We start from the raw sequence: 23,847 nt of genomic DNA, 5'->3' as shown, positions 1-23,847 counted from the left end.
TACTCCAGGTGTGGCCGCACTAACACCTTATACAATTGCAACATAACCTCCCTAGTCTTAAATTCCATCCCTCTAGCAATGAAGGACAAAATTCCATTTGCCTTCTTAATCACCTGTTGCACTTGTAAACCAACCTTCTGTGACTCATGCACTAGCACACTAGCAGGTTACAAAGGTATCACAGGTGCAAAAAGTAATCAAAAAGGCTAAGGGAGAATTGACCTGTATCTCAGAAGGTGGAAGTGATGCCTCAGTTGTGTGGAGCCTTGGTCTCACCTCATCTGGAGTCCTGGGTTTAGTTTTATTACATTGGTCTGGAGGGAACTAATGGTGATCTGACAAACTTGATTGAGTTATTTGATGAAATAAAAGAGAGAGTTGTTGAAAGCAGTGCAGTTCAATTGTATATGGACTTTTAAAGGTGCTTGATACAGTGCCACAATGAACTTATTAGCACACTTGAAGCCCATAGGATTAAACAGGCTGTGGCAGCTGGGTAAAAAATTGGTTTAAGAGATGGATGTCTATACAGTGGCATCAATGGTTCTGTATTAGCACCACTGCTTTCTGATACATATTAGATACTTGGACATAGGGGCATAAGTTCCCAGGATGGAGATCGCCCAAAACTTGGAAAGTAATAAACAGGGAAGAGGATAGCAGCAGAATTCTAAAGGGCTTAGAATTGTGGAATTAGCAAACTCATGGCAGATTAAATTTAATGCAGAGCAGTATAACCGATTCTTCCTCCTTCATGCTTCAAAATGAACAAAGAGACCTAATGTGCACAAAATGGTGTAATTTTGAGGATAAAGGGATAGAGACCACATATCATTGAAGGTGGCTGGACAATTTGATAAGATTGTTGAAAAAGCATACACATAAAAAAGACAGTACAAAAGCAAGGAAATTGCACCAAATATAAATCACTGCTTAGACTGCAACAAGAATATGCTCTCCAGGGGCAGCACGGTGGCGCAGTGGGTTAGCACTGCGGCCTCACGGCGCTGAGGTCCCAGGTTCGATCCCGGCTCTGGGTCACTGTCCGTGTGGAGTTTGCATGGGTTTCGCCCCCACAACCCAAAAATGTGCAAGCTAGGTGGATTGGCCACTCTAAATTGCCCCTTAATTGGAAAAATGATTGGGTACACTAAATTTAAAAAAAAGAATATGCTCTCCAAATTCCAAGCACTGTGCATTAGTAAAGACGTTAAGGCCTTTGATAGAGGTGATTTACTGGAATAGTATCAATGATAAGAGGAAGAAAGTTAAGCGAGATTTAATAGAGATGTCAAAATTATGAGCACTCAGCTTCAATTTCACTAGCGTCTCATACATTTGCAAATGGAAGTTTTAAATCAAACCTTTAAACAGTGACACACACACAGCTGTTGTTTGAGTGCTATGGAGTATACTGTGCCGAGAACCAATATCCTTGGGTTACTATAAAAAGGGCAGTAAATTCAAGTAATTGCAACTGGAAGAAGCACTATAAATAATACTAAAATTCAGAACATTAAAAATCAGATAGAAACCAAAAGATTCATTGGTAAGCAGGTTAAAAAGAGTTCTGTAATTTTACCAAAGTAATTTTATTTCTGTATTAATGGCACATTAACAATACAATCAATTTTCTCCTAATTTAATTAGGAAACATGTTTCTGGTTCCAAGTGAAAATCCAGTGATATCAACTTGGGAAAAAGCTGACGAGCAAAACTTATCTGCAAGCTCAGTCAAGGTGCTTTTAGCAAATTTTAAAAAAGTTAACCCACATGCTGTGTGAAACCAGCAGAAGGATGCAAAGACCAGAGTGTTAATCTTTCAGTTCAAAATAGTAACTTATGCAATTATGATGTAATAAGCATTTATTATGGCATAAATTATGTTTATTTCATAAATACTATGCAGAGAGTTTGTTGTTTGGCCATTCTGTGCTAATGCATTTGATGTCAAAACATTTTTCTTCAATTTCAATAGAGTATAAAATAGATAGATTGTAAATCTCTATAGCTGCAGCAGCAGTTTACCATCTTTGGGCTGTAGCAATAAGGCTGCCCCAAACAGTCATTTATTCTGATTATCTGACCCCTCCTTCAGCTAAATGCTCCATTATTTGACCCATCAATAAAATGGACCCAGAAAAAAGAATTCTGATACATTTGAACTCAGGGAAACTCTTAAAATCTGTCTGGCATCCCTGGCCAAAGTGGCTGCTGTGCTGACCCTTTCCTACCCATTGTTTGTGAATGACGTTTATCATTACACAGTTATCCAGATCCTTCACGTACAATGCTATCACGTACATATCTTAGAACCTAAATAGCAACTTCTGTACAAACAACTGAAATTAACTATTTCTGTTCTTATATAATCAACCAACCACACTTTGTTACTCATCCAAAGTCAAGAGTTGGCCAGATCTCAATGCGTGTTATTAGCAAACAAATATGTAGAAGAATGGGAAGACTGATGGGCACAAAATCAAGCCAAATCCTAAAACACATTATAATCTGTACAAAGTTTTATACACAAACACCAACAGGCCTGTATCGCATAGCTGGACTGGTACTCATGCAGAAAAATGGAGGCAGGTTTAAAGTCTGATACGTTTCGTTGCACATCCAGCACCTTCCCACAATCTGCAACAAATAATTACCAGACACATTCCTGCTGGCATTTATTTTGGAACAAAGTGAGACTCAATTGCAAACTTTGATTTTTTGCACTGCTTCCAAAACAATAAAAATATTTCAGATTTAAACTTCACGGCTGCATTTACTCGTTAGTGGATCAGAACTTCCAAGGAGTTGCAATCGCACTCATAAGAACATAAGAACATAAGAACTAGGAGCAGGAGTAGGCCATCTGGCCCCTCGAGCCTGCTCCGCCATTCAATTAGATCATGGCTGATCTTTTGTGGACTCAGCTCCACTTTCCGGCCCGAACACCATAACCCTTAATCCCTTTATTCTTCAAAAAACTATCTATCTTTACCTTAAAAACATGTAATGAAGGAGCCTCAACTGCTTCACTGGGCAAGGAATTCCATAGATTCTCAACCCTTTGGGTGAAGAAGTTCCTCCTAAACTCAGTCCTAAATCTACTTCCCCTTATTTTGAGGCTATGCCCCCTAGTTCTGCTGTCACCCGCCAGTGGAAACAACCTGCCCGCATCTATCCTATCTATTCCCTTCATAATTTTAAATGTTTCTATAAGATCCCCCCTCATCCTTCTAAATTCCAACGAGTACAGTCCCAGTCTACTCAACCTCGCCTCATAATCCAACCCCTTCAGCTCTGGGATTAACCTAGTGAATCTCCTCTGCACACCCTCCAGTGCCAGTACGTCCTTTCTCAAGTAAGGAGACCAAAACTGAACACAATACTCCAGGTGTGGCCGCACTAACACCTTATACAGTTGCAACATAACCTCCCTAGTCTTAAACTCCATCCCTCTAGCAATGAAGGACAAAATTCCATTTGCCTTCTTAATCACCTGTTGCACTTGTAAACCAACCTTCTGTGACTCATGCACTAGCACACCCAAGTCTCTCTGAACAGCGGCATGCTTTAATATTTTATCGTTTAAATAATAATCCCGTTTGCTGTTATTCCTACCAAAATGGATAACCTCACATTTGTCAACATTGTATTCCATCTGCCAGACCCGAGCCCATTCACTTAACCTATCCAAATCCCTCTGCAGACTTCCAGTATCCTCTGCACTTTTCGCTTTACCACTCATCTTAGTGTCATCTGCAAACTTGGACACATTGCCCTTGCGCGGGAGCTGGACATTTCCCGCCTCACCTTCTGACTTGGGCCTGATAGGAAGTGTGCAGTGTACAGGCTCCTGGTATTATTCAGCGCAGGTCAGCAGCGTCAGGGGAAGTGAAGCCATACCCACCAGTAGGCATAAAGCAGGGAAATTTAAAGGTCTCAGTCATGGAGAAAGTGAGTGTGTATGGCAGTACTTCCCAAATCTTTTCTTGCTGTGAGCCCAGATGAACATTTAGGGATATGAGAGTTGTGGGAGGGGGGGATTTAACAAATTTCACGCAGCCATCTTTTGCAGCAATAATAAGGCCATAAAGATTTGTCCACAATGCCACACCCATGATTAGATGAAAATGCGTAAGAGATGTGACACCAAGGGGAAGGGATGCGTTCCCCAGGAGTTGTCATTCTAACTTGTCCTCAGTAACTATTCTGCTAAGCGAGTCAGAACCATCCAATGTTTCTGATTTAAATTCAACTTTTGAATGGTTCCAGAGCAGGGTTGCCCATTGTGAGTTTGAACTTCCCAGGCATTTTCCATGCAGTCCTTGCGTAGGGTCAGAGCATCTTCTGGGGAGCCTCAGAGGCATGTCCCCGGCGAACATTTTGGCCAACAAGTCAAATGTACAAAATTTGTTGTAGCTAGGCTTTTGCCATTCAACGTATCAAGTTATTTATATTCTCTCCACATATTTGTGCAATTTGTCTAATGAAAACATCAGCTTCAGAAAGATTTTATTTTAATTGCCAGTGGTGGATAATCAAAGCAAACTAACAAGATAAAAACATACTGCATAAGCTTCAACAGAGATGTAGAAAAAGTAAATGTGGGTCGCTTGGAGGCAAAGACAGGAGAAATTATAATGGGGACTAAGGAAGTGACAGACGCTTTAACAAATACTTTGTATCTGTCTTCATGGGAGAAGACACAAAACAAATTCCAGAAATACTGGAGAAACAAGGGTTGAGTGAGAATAAGATGTAAAGAAAACAGCATTAGCAAAGTAAAGCAATACTTGCCTTGGAGAAATGTATGGAACTAAAAGCTAACAAATCCCTCAGACCTGATGGATCACGTCCCAGGGTTTTAAAACGGTAGCTACAAAGATAGTGGATGCATCGATTTTGATCTTCCAGAATTCCCGAGAATCCAGAACGGTACCAATGGATTGGAAAATAATAAATCCCATAACTTAAGAAAGGAAGGGGTTGGAGGAAGCAGCTATAAAGGGGCGATGATGACTATGTCACTGGACTAGCAATCTAGAGACCCAAGTAAATGCCCTTGGGACATTAATTCAAACCCAGCCACAGCAGCTGGTGGAAGTTGAATCCAAATAAATCTGGAACTGAAACCTAGTCTCATTATTGTTGACCATGAAACTATCATTGGTTGTCTGTACAAAGTTTTATGCACAAACACCAACCAGGTCTGTATCGCATAACTTGACTGGTACTCATGCAGAAAAATGGAGGTAAACATCTGGTTTACTAACGTCTTTACCCTCGAAGAGATATACTTGCCTTAGAGGGAGTGCAACAAAAGGTTCACTGGATTGATTCCTGAAATGAGGGAATCTTTGATCTGATCGCACAGAAATACAAAGTTCTTCAGCATCTTGACAGAGTAGATGCAGGGAGGATGTTTCTATTGACTGTAGAATCTGTAGCAGGGGGTCACTGTCCCAGAATAAAGATCCAGTCTATTTAATCTTTCTTCGTAGGGCAATTCCTCCATCTCTGGAATTATTCTGGTCAACTTTTGTTGCACTGATCCTTGTGGTACCCTACTAGTCACTGCCTGCCTGTCTGTTAACCAGTTCTCAATTCACGCCAACGTATTGTACCACCCCCTCATCCCATTACTAATATCTTGTGTGGGACCTGATCAAAAGAATTCTGAAAATTTTAATAGATTACCTTCAATTGTCCCTCCTTATCTACTGGTTCCATCTGCAAAAAAACTCCAATAGGTTTGTTAAATATGATTTCCCTTTCCCAAATTAATGTTGGCTCTGTCCAATCCTAGCACTATTTTCTAAGTGTCCTGTTGTCACACTCTTGATTATAGGTTCTAGCATTTTCCCTACTACTCCTATTAGGCCAAGAGGCCTGTAGCCCTGTTTCTCACTCTCTTCTTTCTTAAATAGTGGGGTTAAATTTTAAGGCAGAGATCGAGTAGATTTTGGATACTAAGGAAATCGAGGGATATGACAATGGCGAAGAAACGTGGTGTTAAGATAGATGACCAGCCATGATCTTGAATGGCGCGGCGCACTCAAAAGATCAAAAGTCCAACTCCTTCCCCTGTTTCTTGCCTTCTTATGGTGAATGAATAATTAGTGGTGGACGAACAATTAGTCACTGAAAATTCTATTTCCAAGTTACCGTATCTGGAATAAACATTTAAAAATTAAAACGCTGTCACTAAAGTCAAATGCCTAGATTCAGTCTAATAAGTTAATACTGAAGTCGAAGAGCCATAGTCTCACTCCACTAGTTAAATTAGCCCCGTGAAAAACAGCTGTTTTTTTGTTCCACTAAAACCTTTAATGCCCCAATTGCCAGCTCACTGCAGCACTTTACCCTGAATCTGTACTGAACAAATTTAGACAGCAAACCAAACCCAGAATCCACTTCATTGGTTTCTCATTTTTCTTACTCACTGAACTGTTAAGCATACATGCTTAACTTTGACATGCAAATTTACACGAATGAATGCAGAGACGACGCAAGAACATTGCTGCCGGCATGTTCCCAAAATCAACACAGGAAAGCAAACTGCAGGCAGCCAGTGCACTTCATTATAAGTAAGCCCATATCAGCCCAGTTGTTTTCTGGGTCAAGATTTGCTGCATTAATGCCCATTCCTGGGCTATTGTAAATCTGTCAAAACAGCAACTATCAGCTTTCCACATCGCTAATACTCAAAACAGTTCATTATTTCATAACATAGCCTTCGCTGCATAGTTAAAAATGGCAACATTCTTCTCAAGCTCAATCATTTTGATGATATACATTATCGAATTGAGCTGACAAAATATCACAAAAACACTCGGACACAATAGGCACATTTTAAAATGTTTTTTCATTTAATTAGATCATAGTTGTGCCAGCTTAAATTATGGTTGATGGAGCAGATTTTTAAAAGTTGACTTAAATATTAGTCTACTGGGAAAGCAGATTTCGGCATCTAGAAAATTTTGTCTCAATTTTAAGTGACCTGAAAGTTAGCAGATGTCAAGGCATATAAACTCTTATTTCTAAAACTTAAATACGGTGACATTATTCAGATAGTAAACAAAGCAGAGCCAAACATGAACATATTAAGCTACCAATTCAGAAGTCAAATTACAATATAAACTTACCAAATACTGGTTAAAACCAAAGATCTAGAAAGCTTAAAGCTCAAACCTAGCCACTGTTATCTACTTCAGTGTCGTTGGACCAAAACTTTACACATACTGAAGTGAACAGGCAAAATATTGCAGTTTGGCAACCACTAAAGCACATAACCCTACCTTACAAGAGCATGGAGCCTGATTTCCTGGTAGACATATTTAATAATGTATTTCTTTTCAAACCTCTTCTAATCATGCTTTGAAGGTATCTAAGCTACCACACACAAATACCTTTAAGTTGCTTCATCAATCAATTACCCTTAATCAAATTAATGCTTCCTTGAATTGCATCTGAATCTACCTCTATTCATCTTAAATTCATGTGTTTTCGTCATGTTGTCTCATGTCAGCAAAAATAGCCATTGATCATTTATATCCAAGTCTTAACATTTTTATATATTTAATAGTAGTTAACCCATCCCCCAGAGAGCACTCGAGTAGCCTGCTGTTGCCAGGTGCGTTACTTAGTTGGATTTTTGTCAAGTATTCAGTCATCAGTTTAACAATAACTAATTCAATCCTTTGAAATGTTACTGTACCTTCTCTTACAGATTACTTTTGAATTCCGAAGGATGATCCCATTTTGCCTTATGGTTATTTCCGCATGTTTAGTCATCTTGCTCATACCATTAACTCCACTTGAACATACAAAGAGCAGGAATAGGCAATTCAGCCCCTTGAGCTTGCTCTGCCATTTAATAAGATCAGGGGCTGATCCGAGTGTAACTTCAAATCTGTATCCCTCTTCTCTCCTTCTCCCTCCCCCCCTCGATAGTCACCACCCCTTGTTAATCAAGAATCTATCCACCTCTGCCTTAATAAGTATTACCGCCTACTCAGAAAGAGAATTCTCAACACTTTGGGGAAAAAACGTCACCGCCTCTCCATTTTAAATGGACGACCCTCGCTTTCTGTAGTAACCGTGGGTATATCCTGTCTGGCCCAAGGAACTTAGCTATCCTGATAGGCACATCCTCCTTAATAGGGGCTGGTTTAGCACAGGGCTAAATCGCTGGCTTTGAAAGCAGACCAAGGCTGGCCAGCAGCACGGTTCAATTCCTGTACCAGCCTCCCCGAACAGGCGCCGGAATGTGGCGACTAGGGACTTTTCACAGTAACTTAATTTGAAGCCTACTTGTGACAATAAGCGATTTTCATTTTTCATTTCATATCAGCCTGCTCGAGCCTATTAACCTGGTTCACACTATTCTCACGAGCAACAAGGTGCCTCTCTCTAGTGAATACTGAAGCAAAATATTCATTTGGGGCCTCCCCTACCTCCTCAGACTCAAGTTCCCTCCACTATTCCTGATCGGCCCTATACTCACTCTGATCATCCTCTTATTTCTCACGCAAGTGTAGAACGTCTTGGTGTTTTGCCTAATTCTTTCTGCCAGGATCTTTTCATGCCCTCTTCTAGCTCTCCTAAGTCCATTTTTGAGTTCCTTTCTGGCTACCTTGTAACCTTCACAGAGCCGTGCCAGATCCTTTCTTCCTCAACCTTGCATTTGCTTCCTTCTTCCTCTTGACTAAAAGCTCCACGTCTCTTGTCATCCAAGGCTCCTTCACCTTACCATTCCTTCCTTGTCTCAGTGGGACAAAACTATCCAGCACTCGCAGCAAGTGCTCCTTAAACAACCCCCACATTACTGTAGTGCATTTCCCCGAGAATATCTGTTCCCAATTTAATCTCCTCAGCTCCTATCTCATTGCAGTATAATTTCCCCTCCCATACTGTCTGTTCCTATGCTTCTCCATGACTATGGTAAAGGTTAAGGAGTTGCGGTCACTGTCACCAAAATACTCTCCCACTGAGACATCTGACACCTGGCTGGTTCGTTGCCATGTACCAAGTCCAATATGGCCTCCTTCCTAGTCGGCCTATCTACATATCGAGTCAAGAATCCTTCCTGGACACACCGGACAAAATCTGTTCCATCGAACCCATTTTTACTAAGGAGGTTCCAGTCATTAGGGAAGTTGAAGTCACCCATGACAACAACTCTGTTGCATCTGCACCTTTCCAAGATCTGCCATCCAATCTGTTCCTCCATCTCTCTGCTGCTATTGGGGAGTCTATAGAAAACTCCCAATAAAGTGACTGCTCCTTTCTTGTTTCTGACTTCCACCCATACTGACTCAGTAGGCAAACCCTCCTCGACTAACTCCTTTTCTGCAGCTGTGATGCACTCCCTCATTAACAGTACCACTCCCACTCCTTTTTTACCTCCCTCTCTAATCTTCTTAAAACACCTAAACCCTGGAGCATCTAACAACCATTCCTGCCCCTGTGAAATCCATGTCTCCGTAATGGCCACAACATCGTAGTTCCAAGTACTGATCCATGCTCTAGGTTCATCTCCCTTATTCCTGACACTCCTGGCATTGTAACAGACACACTTTACCCAATCCCACTGAGTGCAACCATTTTCTTTAAATTTAGAGTACCCAATTATTCTTTTTCCAATTAAGGGGCAATTTCACATGGCCAATCCACCTACCGACACATCTTTTGAGTTGTGGGGGCAAAACCCACGGGGAGAATATGCAAACTCCACACAGACCATGACCCGGGCCAGGATCGAACCCGGGTCCTCAGTGCTGTAGGCAGCAGTGCTAGCCACTGCGCCACCGTGCCTCCCACTAATGTGCAACCATAACTTGTTAATCCATTAATGGTAAATCAAAACCAACCCAAATGCATCCTATGTCTTTGAAAACAGAAGTGACAATGCATAATTTTAAACAGTATATCGACACTTTGTGTGTCTAATGTATGAAGACATGGGCCGAGATTCTCCCCTACCCGGCAGGGCGGGGGGTCCCGGCGTAGCGGCAACCACTCGGGCGTCGGGCCTCCCCAAAGGTGCGGAATTCTCCGCACCTTTGGGGGCTAGGCCCGTGCCGGAGTGGTTGGCGCCACACCGACTGGCGGCAAAACTGGCGCCAACGGCCTTTGATGCCCGTCGGCCGGAATCGGGGCTGGCCGAAAGGCCTTCGCCGGTTCGCGCATGCGCGGTAGGGGGTTCTCTTCCGCCTCTGCCATGGTGGAGGCCGTGGCAGCGGCAGAAGAAAAAGAGTGCCCCGATCACGGGCCTGGCCACCGTGTGAGTAACCCCGGGGTCCCATCGCCCCACGCCCCCCCCCCCCCCCCCCCCGGACCCCGCTCGCGTCACCAGAGGTGGTTGAAACCACGGCGGCGGGATTGGCCTCTCAGCGGTGGGACTTCGGCCCATCGCGGGCCGGAGAATCGCCGCAGGGGGCTCGCGATCGTCGCGCGCGATTCCCACCCCCGCCAATTCCCGGGTGGCGGAGAATTCCGGCCACGGCGGGGGCGGGATTTTCACTGGCCCCGGGCGATTCTCTGACCCTGCAGGGGGTCGGAGAATTTCGCCCATGGTCTTTCTCCTCCCCCAGATCCACATGTTTTCACCAATCTTTTCCAAATCTAGATTTCACCAAATGTCAAGATTGCATTCCTTTATAGCTTACTAAACATGATTTATATAGCATTGTTTAACATATGTTTGTTGAAGTATGTATGCATGCCAACACATTAATCTAGAAAAGCTTACACATTTGACAAGGTGCTGCACAAAAGGCTGCTGGATAAGATAAAGGTGCACGGGTATTATGGGTAATGTATCAGCATGGATAGTGGATTGGTTAACTAACAGAAAGCAAAGAGTGGGGATAAATGGGTGTTTTTCTAGTTGGCGATCAGTGGGTAGTGGTGTGCCTCAGGGATCAGTGTTAGGACCGCAATTGTTTACAATTTACAGAGATGATTTGGAGTTGGGGGACCAATTGTAATGTGTCAAAGTTCACAGATGAGTGGTAGAGCAAAGTGTGCAGCGGCCACTGAAAGTCTGCAGAGGGATATAGATAGTTTAAGTTTGGGGGCCTCACGGTAGCATGGTGGTTAGCATCAATGCTTCACAGCTCCAGGGTCCCAGGTTCGATTCCCGGCTGGGTCACTGTCTGTGTGGAGTCTGCACGTCCTCCCCGTGTGTGCGTGGGTTTCCTCCGGGTGCTCCGGTTTCCTCCCACAGTCCAAAGATGTGCGGGTTAGGTGGATTGGCCACGCTAAATTGCCCGTAGTGTAAGGTTAATGGGGGGATTGTTGGGTTACGGGTGTACGGGTTACGTGGGGTGATCATTGTTCGGCACAACATCGAGGGCCGAAGGGCCTGTTCTGTGCTGTACTGTTCTATGTTCTAAGTGAGTAGGCAAGGGTCTGGCCGATGGAGTACAATGCTGGTAAATGTGAGCTCATCCATTTTGGTAGGAATAACAGCAAAATGGACTATTATTTGAATGGTAAAAAATTTCAGCATGCTGCTGTGCAGAGGGATCTGGGTGTCCTTGTGCATGAATCGCAAAACATTGGTTTGCGGGTGCAACAGGTAATTAAGGAGGCAAATGAAATTTTGTCCTTCATTGCTGGAGGGATGGAGTTTAAAAACAGGGAGGTTATGTTGCAGCTGTATAGGGTGCCAGTGAGGCCACACCTTGAATGCTGTGTACAGTCTTGGTCTCGTTACTTGAGAAAGTATGTACTGGCACTGGAGGGAGTGCAAAGGAGATTCACTAGATTGATTCCAGAGCTTACGAGTCAAGATCGAGTAGAGTGGGACGATATTCATTGGAATTTAGAAGAATGATGGGGGGAGGGGAATCTGTACAAACATAAAATTATGAAGGGAATAGATAAGATAGAAGCAGGGAGATTGTTTCTACTGATGGGTAAAACTAGAACTAGGGAGCATAGCCTCAAAATAAGGGGGAGCAGATTTATGACGGAGTTGAGGAGGAACTTATTCACCCAAAGGGTTGTGAATCTGGGGAATTTCCAGCACAGTGAAGCAGTTGAGGCTATCTCATTGAATGTTTTTAAGATAAAGATAGATAGATATTTGTGAGCGGGCGGGCAAGTGGAGCTGAGTCCACAAAAAGATCCGCGATTATGTTATTGAATGGCAGAGCAGGCTCGAGGGGCCAGATGGCCTCCCCCAGCTCCTATTTCTTATGTTCTTATGTAACACCTTCAACAAAGCAGATACAATTCAAAATGAAGTTGACGATTCAAAGAACAATGTAACTCAACTCAAGACCATAACCAAGATCACAGCTGAAAGAATAAAGGCAAAGTTAAAATAATTACGCTGGATTTTCATGAGTTTTAATTAGTACTTACAGCTCACATTCCATAATCCTATTTTTCTGTGGAAACAGTAATGGCATGATCTCGTGTATGATACACAAAACGTAATTTCAATCAAAGTATTATGGAGCATGCACATTTCATTTCAGTTGAAGTTATATTCTTTTTCGATTTGAGGAAAGACTTGAGCACATAAAATCAAAGTTTTGCAGTGATGGGTTTAGTTATTTTTGAAAGGACTTAATGGGCCTCCACTGTACCCTATTGACCCTATAAAGTGAGTGCTATTAGTGGAAAACTATATTTTCTATGGGAGTTTCTGCACATGCCCACACCTCCACAAATCCATTATGAAATTTACTTTTTCTGCACAATTTTCCAAGGTTTTGAAACAATTTGATATTCTGCTCTAAACATTTACATGAGTATGTAATAATCCTTTATTGTTGGTTAAGAAGCACAAAACCACCTTCTTAAAAAGTAGCACTTGGTTGAAATAAAACACCACTACACAAAAATCAAGCTCAGAATGGCAAGTTTTAAACCACCAACACAAATAAAATTCACTTTGCACGATACTACAGGTATACAAGTCACTTCATCTGTTGCCCAGTTCCTTTTTAAAAAGCCTTTGCTGACAAGAGTCCACCTCTTGTACCAAAATCACTAAGACATTTCATACCAATGAATAAATTGTTACATAATCTGGGCTTGCAATCTTTACAATACGAAAAAGAGATAGCTAATGAGGCCAACTCAAATGAAAAATCACAGGCCACTCTACAGTGCAGGGCTGGAACCTAGGTGCAACTCTATTAAACTATCTGGGATACATATCCCTTTCAACAATTACTTTACTGATTTTCTTTCACCATTTACTGTTTCGTTACAATTATGAAGCAGTAAAGAGCTAAAAATACCATATTTTCACAAGGATAATGTCTATATTGCTCTTCAAGAAAACCACTTCTCCCAAGATATGGTCAACTAATAACTATGCATGTGCTGTGACTGCTAACCTTCTACTGCAACCAACCTACCCCAGGTCAGAGAAACTGTAGTAAACCCCTGCATGCTTAATTGGCCATTCATGTGCAATACTGATGCCACCCCATTCAGAGAATCAATCTCCTCTTGATAACCAACGGGATTAATGGTTCTCCTGATGGGCAATGGTACTTGTCAATCCGTTGTTCCTCCCAAGTGCCATTTCACCTACTTCAGAATGAGAGTGGAAGCCATCTGTAATTCATTCCCTGATCAACGGCATAATTCACTTATCTGTTGCCATAATAATGGTGCACGTTCCAGCCTTTTTCACCTGTCAACGGTGATGTTGGTAACCCCAGTGCTTGTGCCCAGTCCTTTAGCATTGGTTGGGTGAAAGAAAAAGCTTTTTCCACACTTGTTCAATATTTTCTCAGAACTAGAACTCAATGTTAGAGCTGTTTATTTCCATTAACACCCCCCAAGGTATCTTTCCAGCCTACATGAAAACGATAATTTATGTGGAATTGTGGACAGCTTTGTACTGGGTTTATCTGGTAGAAATTTAATTTTGAAACTGATCAAAAACTTTAGGCATACAACCATTATGCAGTGAACTTAAATCACAAGATTGAAAGGGCAATACTTTAACCCATTATAAACCAGCTTGTTGGTGATATTTTATTTAATATATCACCAATGTCTCCATATTTAAGATAAATTGTTTGTTGCAGGTTAGGTTTACACTGACTAGAAAAACAGGACAATTCATGACTTCAATTGTCCTTCACATGTTTTATTTAAATGGGCACAAGCACAATATGTGAATAATAAATAAAGGTGTAATATCTCAAAATTTGCAGATGATACCAAGTTAGGTGGGAGGGTGAATTGTGACTAGGATGCAGGGATCCTACAGCATGATCTGGACAGGTGGGGTGAGTGGACAAATCAGTGGCAGATGCAATATAATTTGGATACGTGTGAGGTTATTCACTTTGGAAACAAAAACAGGAAGGCAGATTACTACCTGAATGGTTGTAAATTGGGAGAGGTTAGTGTGCAGCGGGACCTGGGTGTCCTTGTGTATCAGTCGCTGAAGATAAGCATGCAGGTGCAGCAAGCAGTAAAGAAGGCTAATGGTATATTGGCCTTCATTGCGAGAGGTGTCGAATATAGAAGCAGGGATGTGTTGCTGCAGTTGTACAGGGCCTTGGTAAGGCCACACCTGGAATATTGTGTATATTTTTGAACTCCTTCTATGAGGATGTTCTTGCTCTCAAGGGAGTGCAGTGAAGGTTTACCATTCTGATTCCAGGGATGGCGGGACTGTCATATGAGGAAAGATTGACTAGGTTGGGATTGTTCTCACTGGAGTTCAGAAGAATGAGGGGGGGATCTCATAGAGACTTCTAAAATTCTAACAGGACTAGACAGGGTAGATGTTACCAATGATGAGTGTGTACAGAACCAGGGGTCATAGTCTGAGGATTCAGGGTAAAACATTTTGGACAGAGATGAAGAGACATTTCTTCACACAAAGAGTAGTGAATTCATCACCACAGGAAGTAGTTAATGCTAAATCACTGAATATATTCAAGAGGCGGCTGGATATAGCACTTGGGCAGAATGGGATCAAAGACTTTGGGGAGAAAGCAGAATTAGGCGATTGAGTTGGATGACCAGCCATCATCGTGATGAATGGCGTGGCTGGCTCAAAGGGCCAAAAGGCCTCCTCCGGCTCCTATCTTCTATGTATCGATTTGTGTAAAATATACGAGAGAATGTCTAAGCAGTAATTTACAAGTACTATCACCAATTCCAAAAGAAAGAGGAGGAAGAAATGAAATGTGCATAAAAACTATCCATGGAATACTGCTGTGTTCTTTTCCTTCACCAGCACAACCTCAAGCAACCACTAAATAGATCACTATTGGGAATTTCAAGTACTTAGTCAAGAAAACCATGGGCGAGATTCTCCGACCCCGTGCCGGGTCGGAGAATTGCCGGCGGGCCGCGTGAATCGCACCACGCCGCCGGCACGCTCTTTGTGGCCAGCCCTCCGATTCTCCGGCCCAGATGGGCCGAGAGGCCATAAGAGAAAAAACGAGCTCAGAGCAGGTTAGAACAGTGCCGGGGGGACCTCGGCGTTGAAGGATCGGGTGGGGCCTGGGGGGGGGGGGGGCTCCGACGTGGCCTGGCCCACGACTGGGGCCCACCGATCAGCGGGCCGGCCTCTCTGGCTGGGGGCCTCCATTACTACACGCCGGCCCCTGTAACCCTGCACCATGCTGTGTTGGGGCCGGCGCATTGAAGGAAGCCATTGCGCATACGCACGTCTGAGCATGTCCACGTTGCCACTGGTGCCACTGCGCATGCGCAGATTCCACGGCGCACAGTTCGCGCCGGGATCGGCAGCTGGTAGCATAGCGGTTAGCACAATTGCTTCACAGCTCCAGGGTCCCAGGTTCGATTCCCTGCAAGGGTCACTGTCTGTGCGCAGACTGCACGTTCCCCCCGTGTGTGCGTGGGCTTCCTCCAGGTGCTCCGGTTTCCTCCAACAGTCCAAAGATGTGGTTAGGTGGACTGGCCATGCTAAATTGCCCTGAGTGTCCAAAATTGCCCTTAGTGTTGGTTGGGGTTACTGGGTTATGGGGATAGAGTGGAGGTGTGGGCTTGGGTGGGGTGCTCTTTCCAAGAGCCGGTGCAGACTCGATGGGCCGAATGGCCTCCTTCTGCACTGTAAAATTCTATGAACCACTCCAGCGCCGTGCTGGCCCCCTGTAGGGGCTAGAATTACTCCGAGCAGCGGCCCGTTGACGCCGTCGTAAAACGTGACGGTGTTTATGACGGCGTGGACACACTGCCACGGGATGGGAGAATCCCGTCCCATATTTTATTATAATGTACATGAACACCAAAGCAAGCTTATAGAGTAATCAATACACAGACTACAGTATATGGCTGCTTGTATTTTTTTTGCAAAACTAACAGCAAATTACAAGACAAAATTAAAATGAAGTACAAAATTTGGTGGGCACCGCAAAACTGCCTTATTTTTTCTATGCCAAACAATTGAAATGGCAAAAATTCTTGAGTCCTTAAAATGTAAGTACAAGGACTGCACAGTTTTCACAGTCTGTTACAGAAGACAATAAACTTTCAGTCAGTGATATTGCTGTCTGCTAGCATTAATTGGTCCCTGTTGCGTTTAATGATATGGACTCACATTCCAGGGTCACAGACTTTCAAGCACCCTAGGGGTTATACATTCAGACGGTCAATTACCTGAACTATGCCCCGTCTAAGTGTACAAGTGGCGCCAAAATGTGGTGTTATGCATTTTTTACTTAACTGGATTTCATTAATGCTGTTAGAATGTCAAATATCCAATGTTATTTCTAAATAACTACACAACATACTTGCAGAGGTTGTGGTAGCTAGGTGAACGGATTAACCCTGTCACTCAAGTAGTTCACTCATTTACAAAAAAAACACATGTGCAGGGAGACTTGAGCTTGTACTGAACAGCTTTACCAATGTAGGCAAGTGCAGTATTGATATCATGCACAAAAGGATGAGGACCACATTGCTTGAGAAAGTCAATACAATACCGTACATATTTGTAAATAGAGAGCACATTAAATGCTCCAAAAAAATTGTTCCTTCAATATTTTTTCATCCGATATTTGATCCAGGTTCAAAAATGACACCAATAATTTAGTGAATATAGATCTTTCATTGCTGTTTCTTTCTTTGGCTAAAAATGTTGCAATGAATCTAACATTTTAAAATTAACTATTAATAGCTTAATGTAAAACAGTTTGCTGCTACATAACATTTAAATGGATTTGACATTGGAGTTCTCCTGCAAAAGTGGAGCATATAAATAGAACCAAGTTTCAAACCGTCACTTTGAGGGAAAACCTTCTGGTTTTACAACACTTGATTTTGTTCCTACAGCAGAAGAAGAGCAATAATTTGGATGCAAAATAGAATTGAAGGGACTCAATATTTCAACAAGAATGGGATTTGCAATAACGTTTTTCATTTTAAATTAAAATTACTGCCAGCTGTGATACAGGGGAAATCACTCTTGCCTCTGCCAGAAATTGTGTTCCAAGTCCCACTCCAGAGACTTGAGCACTCTATCCAAACTTCAGGGAGAACAGCACCGTCTTTTGCTTGAGATGTTAAAACCAAGGCACTGCCTCAAATTTATGTGAAACTCTGGTGGTGGGGAAACTTCCAGAAACTATAATTCGAGACAGAATTAATAGTCACATGGACAAATGCTGGTTAATTAGGAGAGCCAGTCTGGATTTCTTAAGGGAACATAGTGTTTAACCCCTCCCCGAGTTTATCAAAGAAGTTACATAGAGGGTTGATGAGAGCAATGCCTTCGATGTAGTGTACATGGACTTCCAAAAGACATTTGATACAGTGCCGCACAACAGACTTGAGATGTTATAGCTGATAGAATAAAAGGAACGGTAACCAACATGGATACAAAATTGGCTGGGAGAGTAATTATTAATGGATGTGTCTTGGGCTGGAGGGAGGTTTGTAGTAGAGTTCCCCAGGGATCAGTATTGGAACCCTTGCCTTTTCTGATATATATTAACGATCGAGACCTTGGTGTACAGGGAACAATTTCAAAATTTGCAGACTATAAACAACTTGGAAGCATTAAGAACTGTGAGGAAGATAGTGTAGAATTTCAAAATGGACATAGACAAGTTTTTGGAATGGATGGATAGTTGGCAGATGAAATTCAACGCAGAGAAATTTGAGGTGATGAATTTTGGTAGGAGGAACATAGACTGACGGTTTAAAATAAAAGGTATTAGTCTAAGGGGGTTTAAGGAGCAGAGGACGTGGGTGTATATGCGCACAAGTCACTACAGGTTGAGAGAGTAGTTAAAGCAGACAGGATCCTAGGCTTTATTAGTAGGAGCAGAGAGTACAAGAGCAAGGAGATTATGCTGAACTTGAGATACCTTAACTGAAGTAGCGTATACAATTCTCGGCACTGCATTTTAGAATGGATGTGGGGCCACTGGAGAGAGTGAGCAGGTTTCATGAGAGTCGTTCCAGCAGTTGAGGATAGATTGAAGAAGTTGGGACTCTTTTCCTTGGGAGAAAAGAAGGCTGATCTGACAGAAATATTCAAAATTATGAGGGGTCTAGACAGCATAGACAGGGGAAACTGCTCCTACTTGAGAAAGGATGGCGAATGAGGGGACACATTTAAAATAATTGGCAAAACAAAGGCGATATGACAAAACCTTTTTTATACAGCAAGTGGTTAGGGTCTGGAGTGCACTGCCTGAGAGTGTGGTGAAGGCAGGTTCAATCAATGCATTCAAAGAGAGCATTAGATGATTATTAAAAAGAAAATCCGCAGTGTAACAGGGAGAAGGCAGGAGAATAGCACTAGGTGAAATACTTCTTTGGCGCACCAGTGCAGACATGTAGGGCTGAACAGCCACTTCCTACGCTGTAATAATTCTGAGATTCAAGATCCCATGGGAGTACTTGAAGAGGATTATGTCCTGACTAATATTTATCCTCCATCAATCAATATCAATAAAATAGATTCTCTGATCACTCATCACATTCCTGTGTTTGGAGCTTTTGGTGTACACTGCTGTCACATTTCCTACATCACAAGAGTGACTACACTTTTATTTCTGTGGTTTAAAGGGAGAAGTAATGAAATCAGAAGGTATTAAAATTTATGAAACAGAGAAATAATCCACTGCATTAGGAAACTCTTATTTCCTCACGGCATACAGTCAGCCATTTATTTTCCTCAAGCAGCCAAATTCTAAAAATAGCTCAATAGATCTTATTTAAAGGTCTCGGGTAATACCAGAAACTCATTTATGGTGATTTCAAACATAAAATGAGCTTCAGCATGGGTACATTCACTGAACCAATGACCTGTACTTTTAAGTTTTGCCCAAGGCTTTAATGCAATGAAGTTAGATGTTGAAAGACTTTTTTGACATTTTTTGCTGCCTACATGATAATAGAGTAATGAAAGAACTCTTCAAGCATACACAAAAAGTCTGCTAACTGAGACTCCAATGATTATTGCTGCCATCAGCATCAGCTCTTTGAAGTAGGCTTTGGCTCTGATCTTGCCTGAAAGCAATCAACCACTTGATTTGCCCAGAAAACACGCCTGTCAGAAACAAGGGGTTGAATTATCAATTGCATGTGGAGTCAGGATCAGGTGTGGCCACAATTGAAAGTTTGCATTCCTGGAGGGTGACATTGGTCCTGCCGCCTCTGGAATGCAACACAATTTGCAACATGAGAGTGGAGACAGGAAACCCACTCGCTTCCTATTTAACAGTCATTAAGTTCCTTTAGGAGCTTGCTAACAGGCAGGACAATTTTCAAAACTGAAAATGCTGAACCCCAACAGTCAGGTGGACATTAATGCCCGGCGGTCAAGCACAAGGTGGACGGAAGTTAGTTTCTTTTATTTAAAATATTCAGGAGCTGAGGCAGGTTGTGCCAGATTGTGTACTTTCCATTTGGTAGTTTGGCCACTTTTGTGCTCAGTGAGACTGCTGTCCCTATTCTGTGCCCCACCCCTCCAAGGAGCTGCCTGCTCTATTTGGCAAGGCGGTGGCAGGTGCCATCATGCAGCAAGTGCCATCAGATTGCCACCTGTCTTTGCTGCTTGCACGCCACAGACAGCTCCCACTTCTTAGTTCCACTCCGTGCCACTAGTTGTGCACCCAGCTCGCCTCCAGCCCAATTCAGGGATGTACATTAAGATTGCACTGTGTAAGTGATGTGGGCTGCCAACTGGAAATTATCCAGGTGTTGGGTTCCTGACCTTAAAAATGTTTTTTCTTTCACTGGGTGTGGGAGTCACTGGCTAGGCCAACATTTGTTGCCCATCCCCAATTGCCCTCGAGAAGGTAGTGGCAAATCAAGTCCACAATCGGTAATACTCTCAAATGCAATCTCAATAAATGTCATCTTGAGTAGAATTCTTCTTGTCACGGAGTGACAGAACTAAATAAGCATGACTCAAAAGATTAAAAAGGTAATTATATAGTCCTTTAAGGACAGGTAAAGCATACCTGTCCTTAAAGTAAATATCTGAGAAGCTGTGGTTAAATTGAATAATTGTAACCTATCATTGGTGGTGTCAATTTCCTGAACTACAATGACTAGGTCTTCTGCCATTGTGTGAGAGTTCAACCTCCCTAGTTATCTGGATACATTTATTATTTAGTACACTATAACGAAGGGACAGATTCAGAAGCATGCAACTGTCAAAAATCACAAACCCTGAGGCCCTGTGATTAGGTCTATGATAAGATTTCAGTGTTGCTCGTTACCAAAACTGCACACCAGCTATTTAAAATAACGGACAGAGCTGCATCCCATGTTAGGGTTAGCAGATTCCTCATTACTCTCCTTAATAGTAGAAATTATTGACTCAGTCTTTCTTGTTTACATCAGAGCAACATAAATTTGCTCCAGCTTTGTCCAGCTTCTCAGAACACTTCTTGCATAGTAATTGTAATTGCAGCACGCTACAAGTCATTCGGCCCAACAGATCTATTGTGGTGCTTAAGCTCCAATGAGCCTCCTCCTTCATAACTTTATTCTCTCTGTATAGCTTGGTCTTGCAGGGGAGGCAGTGGCGTAGTTGGTATTGTCATTGGACTAGTAATCCAGAGACCCAGGGTAATGATCTGGGGACCAAGGTTCTAATCCCACGAGGTGGTGGAATTTCAACTCAATAAAATATCTGGAATTAAAATCTATTGATGAAACCATTGTTGTAAAAAAACATCTAGTTCACTAATGTCCTTTAGGGTTGGAAATCTGCCATCCTTAGCTACATGTGACTTAAGACCCACAGCAATATGGTTGACTCTTAAATGTCCTGGGGTAGCAAGCCACTCAATCGCTATGAAAACAAAAAAGGAATGAAACGGAACGGACCACCATACCCAGTTACCGAAAATGACAATGGGACCCCCAGCTCTGTCCATTCTGCAAAGTCATCCTTACTATCAGAGGGCTTGTGCTAAAGTTGGGAGAGCTGTCTCACAGACTAGTCATTCTTACCTGCCGTTCTTACCTGGTCTGGCCAACATGACGCACAACAATGTGGTTGACTTTTAGCTGCTCACTGAAATGGCGTGGCAAGCCATGCGGTTCAAGGGCAATAAAGGATGAGCAACAAATTCTGGCCTTGCCAGCGATGTCCACTTCCCATGAAACAATTAATTTTTAAAATGCATCTATGTTATACATCTAAACTACATCAGCTAGCAAGTTCCACATTCTAAATGCTCACAAGTTTCTCCTAAATTATTCATCGAAAGTAAACTACATTCTAATCGCTTTCTCTGGTAAAGTTTTTCCTAAATACCTCATTCGATTTGTTCGTTACCATCATATTTATGGCCTCTAGTTTTTGACTCTCCCCAGATGGAAACAGAAAAGGGAGAAAGAGGCTATTCAGCGCTTTGAGCCTGCTCCGTCATTCAATATGATCATGGCTGATTCACTTTCTCAATGCTCTTCCAATACCACTCAATGCCATTAATATCTAAAACATTAGCTATCTCTTTCTTGAATTCAGTGGCTTGGTCTCCACAGCCTTCTGTGGGACAGAATTCCACAGGTTCACCATCCTTTGTGCGATGAAACTGATCCTCATATCAGTTTGAAATGGTCTACCTAGTATCCTGAGATCATCTCCCCTAGTTCTAGATTCGATAACCAGGGAAAACATTCTGCCTGCATTTAATCCATCCAGTCCTATTAGAATTTTATGTGTTTCAATCGGGTTCCCTCTCATCCTTCTAAACTCCAGTGAACACAAGCCCAGTCAAACTCATGAAACAGTTGCACTCACCCCTGTATCAGTCCAGTGAACCTCCACTGCACACCCTAGATGGCAAGTATATTGTTTCTTAGGTAAGGAGACCAAAACTGCACACAATGCATAGGAACTTAATAACAGTAGAGCCTTCAGCCCAAGACTTACAAGATAATACATGGCTTAGAAAGGATGGACGCAAAGAAACTGTTTCCGTTAGGCGAGGAGTCGAGGACCCGTGGGCACAGCCTTAGAATTAGAGGGGGTAAATTCAAAACAGAAATGCGGAGACATTTCTTCAGCCAGAGAGTGGTGGGCCTGTGGAATTCATTGCCGCAGAGTGCAGTGGAGGCCGGGACGCTAAATGGCTTCAAGGCAGAGATAGATAAATTCTTGATGTCGCGAGGAATTAAGGGCTATGGGGAGAATGCTGGGAGGTGGAGTTGAAATGCCCATCAGCCATGATTGAATGGCGGAGTGGACTCGATGGGCCGAATGGCCTTACTTCCACTCCTATGTCTTATGGTCTTATGGTCTAAGACTTACCCGCCATTCAATGAGATCATGGCTGATCTGTGACCTAACTCCATATAGCTTCCTTTGGCCCAGATCCCTTAACAAAAACGTATCTATCACAGATTTAAAATTAACTGATCTAGCTTCAACTGCTGTTTGTGGGAGAGAGTTCAAAACCTTTACCACCCTTTGTGTGAAGACGTTCTTCCTAACATCACTTCCGAATGGTCTAGACCTAATTTTTAGACTAGATTTAAATTTGTTACATATACTGAGGTTCAGTGAAAAGTATTGTTTTGCAGTCCAGGCAAATTATTCCATGCATGAAAAACATAGGACAGACAATAAATACACAATGTAAATACATAGACATCGGGTGAAGAATACGGAAGTTTTAGAATCTCCAACCAGCAAAAATAATTTATCTTTTACTGCCTTTTCTCATATTAATATGTATGCTCCCTGTCCAAGAAAAAAAACCCATTATATTTGTAGGAAACAGTTCTCCACAATTCTGGGACAAGAACAAAGAAGAAAAAAAATACAGCACAGGAACAGGAACAGGCCCTTCGGCTCTCCAAGCCTGTGCCGACCATGCTGCCCGTATAAACTAAAATCTTCTACACTTCCTGGGTCCGTATTCCTCTATTCCCATCCTATTCATGTATTTGTCAAGATGCCCCTTAAATGTCACTATCGTCCCTGCTTCCACCACCTCCTCTGGCAGCGAGTTCCAGGCACCCACTACCCTCTGTGTAAAAAAACTTGATGCGTACATCTCCTCTAAACCTTGCCCCTCGCACCTTAAACCTATAAAGTTTGATGTCCTCTCTATTCCATGCTGAATTCCATTAGGTAATTTTCTAAGACAAAGGCATTGTTGCTTGGGAAACCACATTTATTACAGCTGTCTTTTCTTTAGAATTTTCAAAACTCTGATGTTTAAGGGAAGTAATTGGTGTTAAATCCATTTCCACAGGTATCATGGGAGGGCTCCAATTATATCCATCCTTGAAAGCATCAAACCTTTTGGAGTTTTAATATACCTATATTAAACTAGGAATCCCAAGCAAGATACGTCAAGGGGAATGTATGAAGAGAAAAAGACTGTTGCAATTTCAATACAAAGGATAAAT

The 23,847-nt window shown here is 42.4% G+C and overlaps 1 protein-coding gene across 1 annotated transcript in view; it reads right to left on the bottom strand.

Moving 5' to 3' along the window:
• Positions 1-23,847, bottom strand: part of LOC119964322 (rho GTPase-activating protein SYDE2-like) — a 121,924-nt gene that overhangs the window by 24,039 nt on the left and 74,038 nt on the right. The window lies entirely within an intron of this gene.

This window comes from Scyliorhinus canicula, chromosome 4 (genome assembly GCF_902713615.1).
Source record: "Scyliorhinus canicula chromosome 4, sScyCan1.1, whole genome shotgun sequence".
NCBI classification, from domain to species: domain Eukaryota; kingdom Metazoa; phylum Chordata; class Chondrichthyes; order Carcharhiniformes; family Scyliorhinidae; genus Scyliorhinus; species Scyliorhinus canicula.
This window is presented reverse-complemented; position numbering and strand designations above follow the sequence as displayed.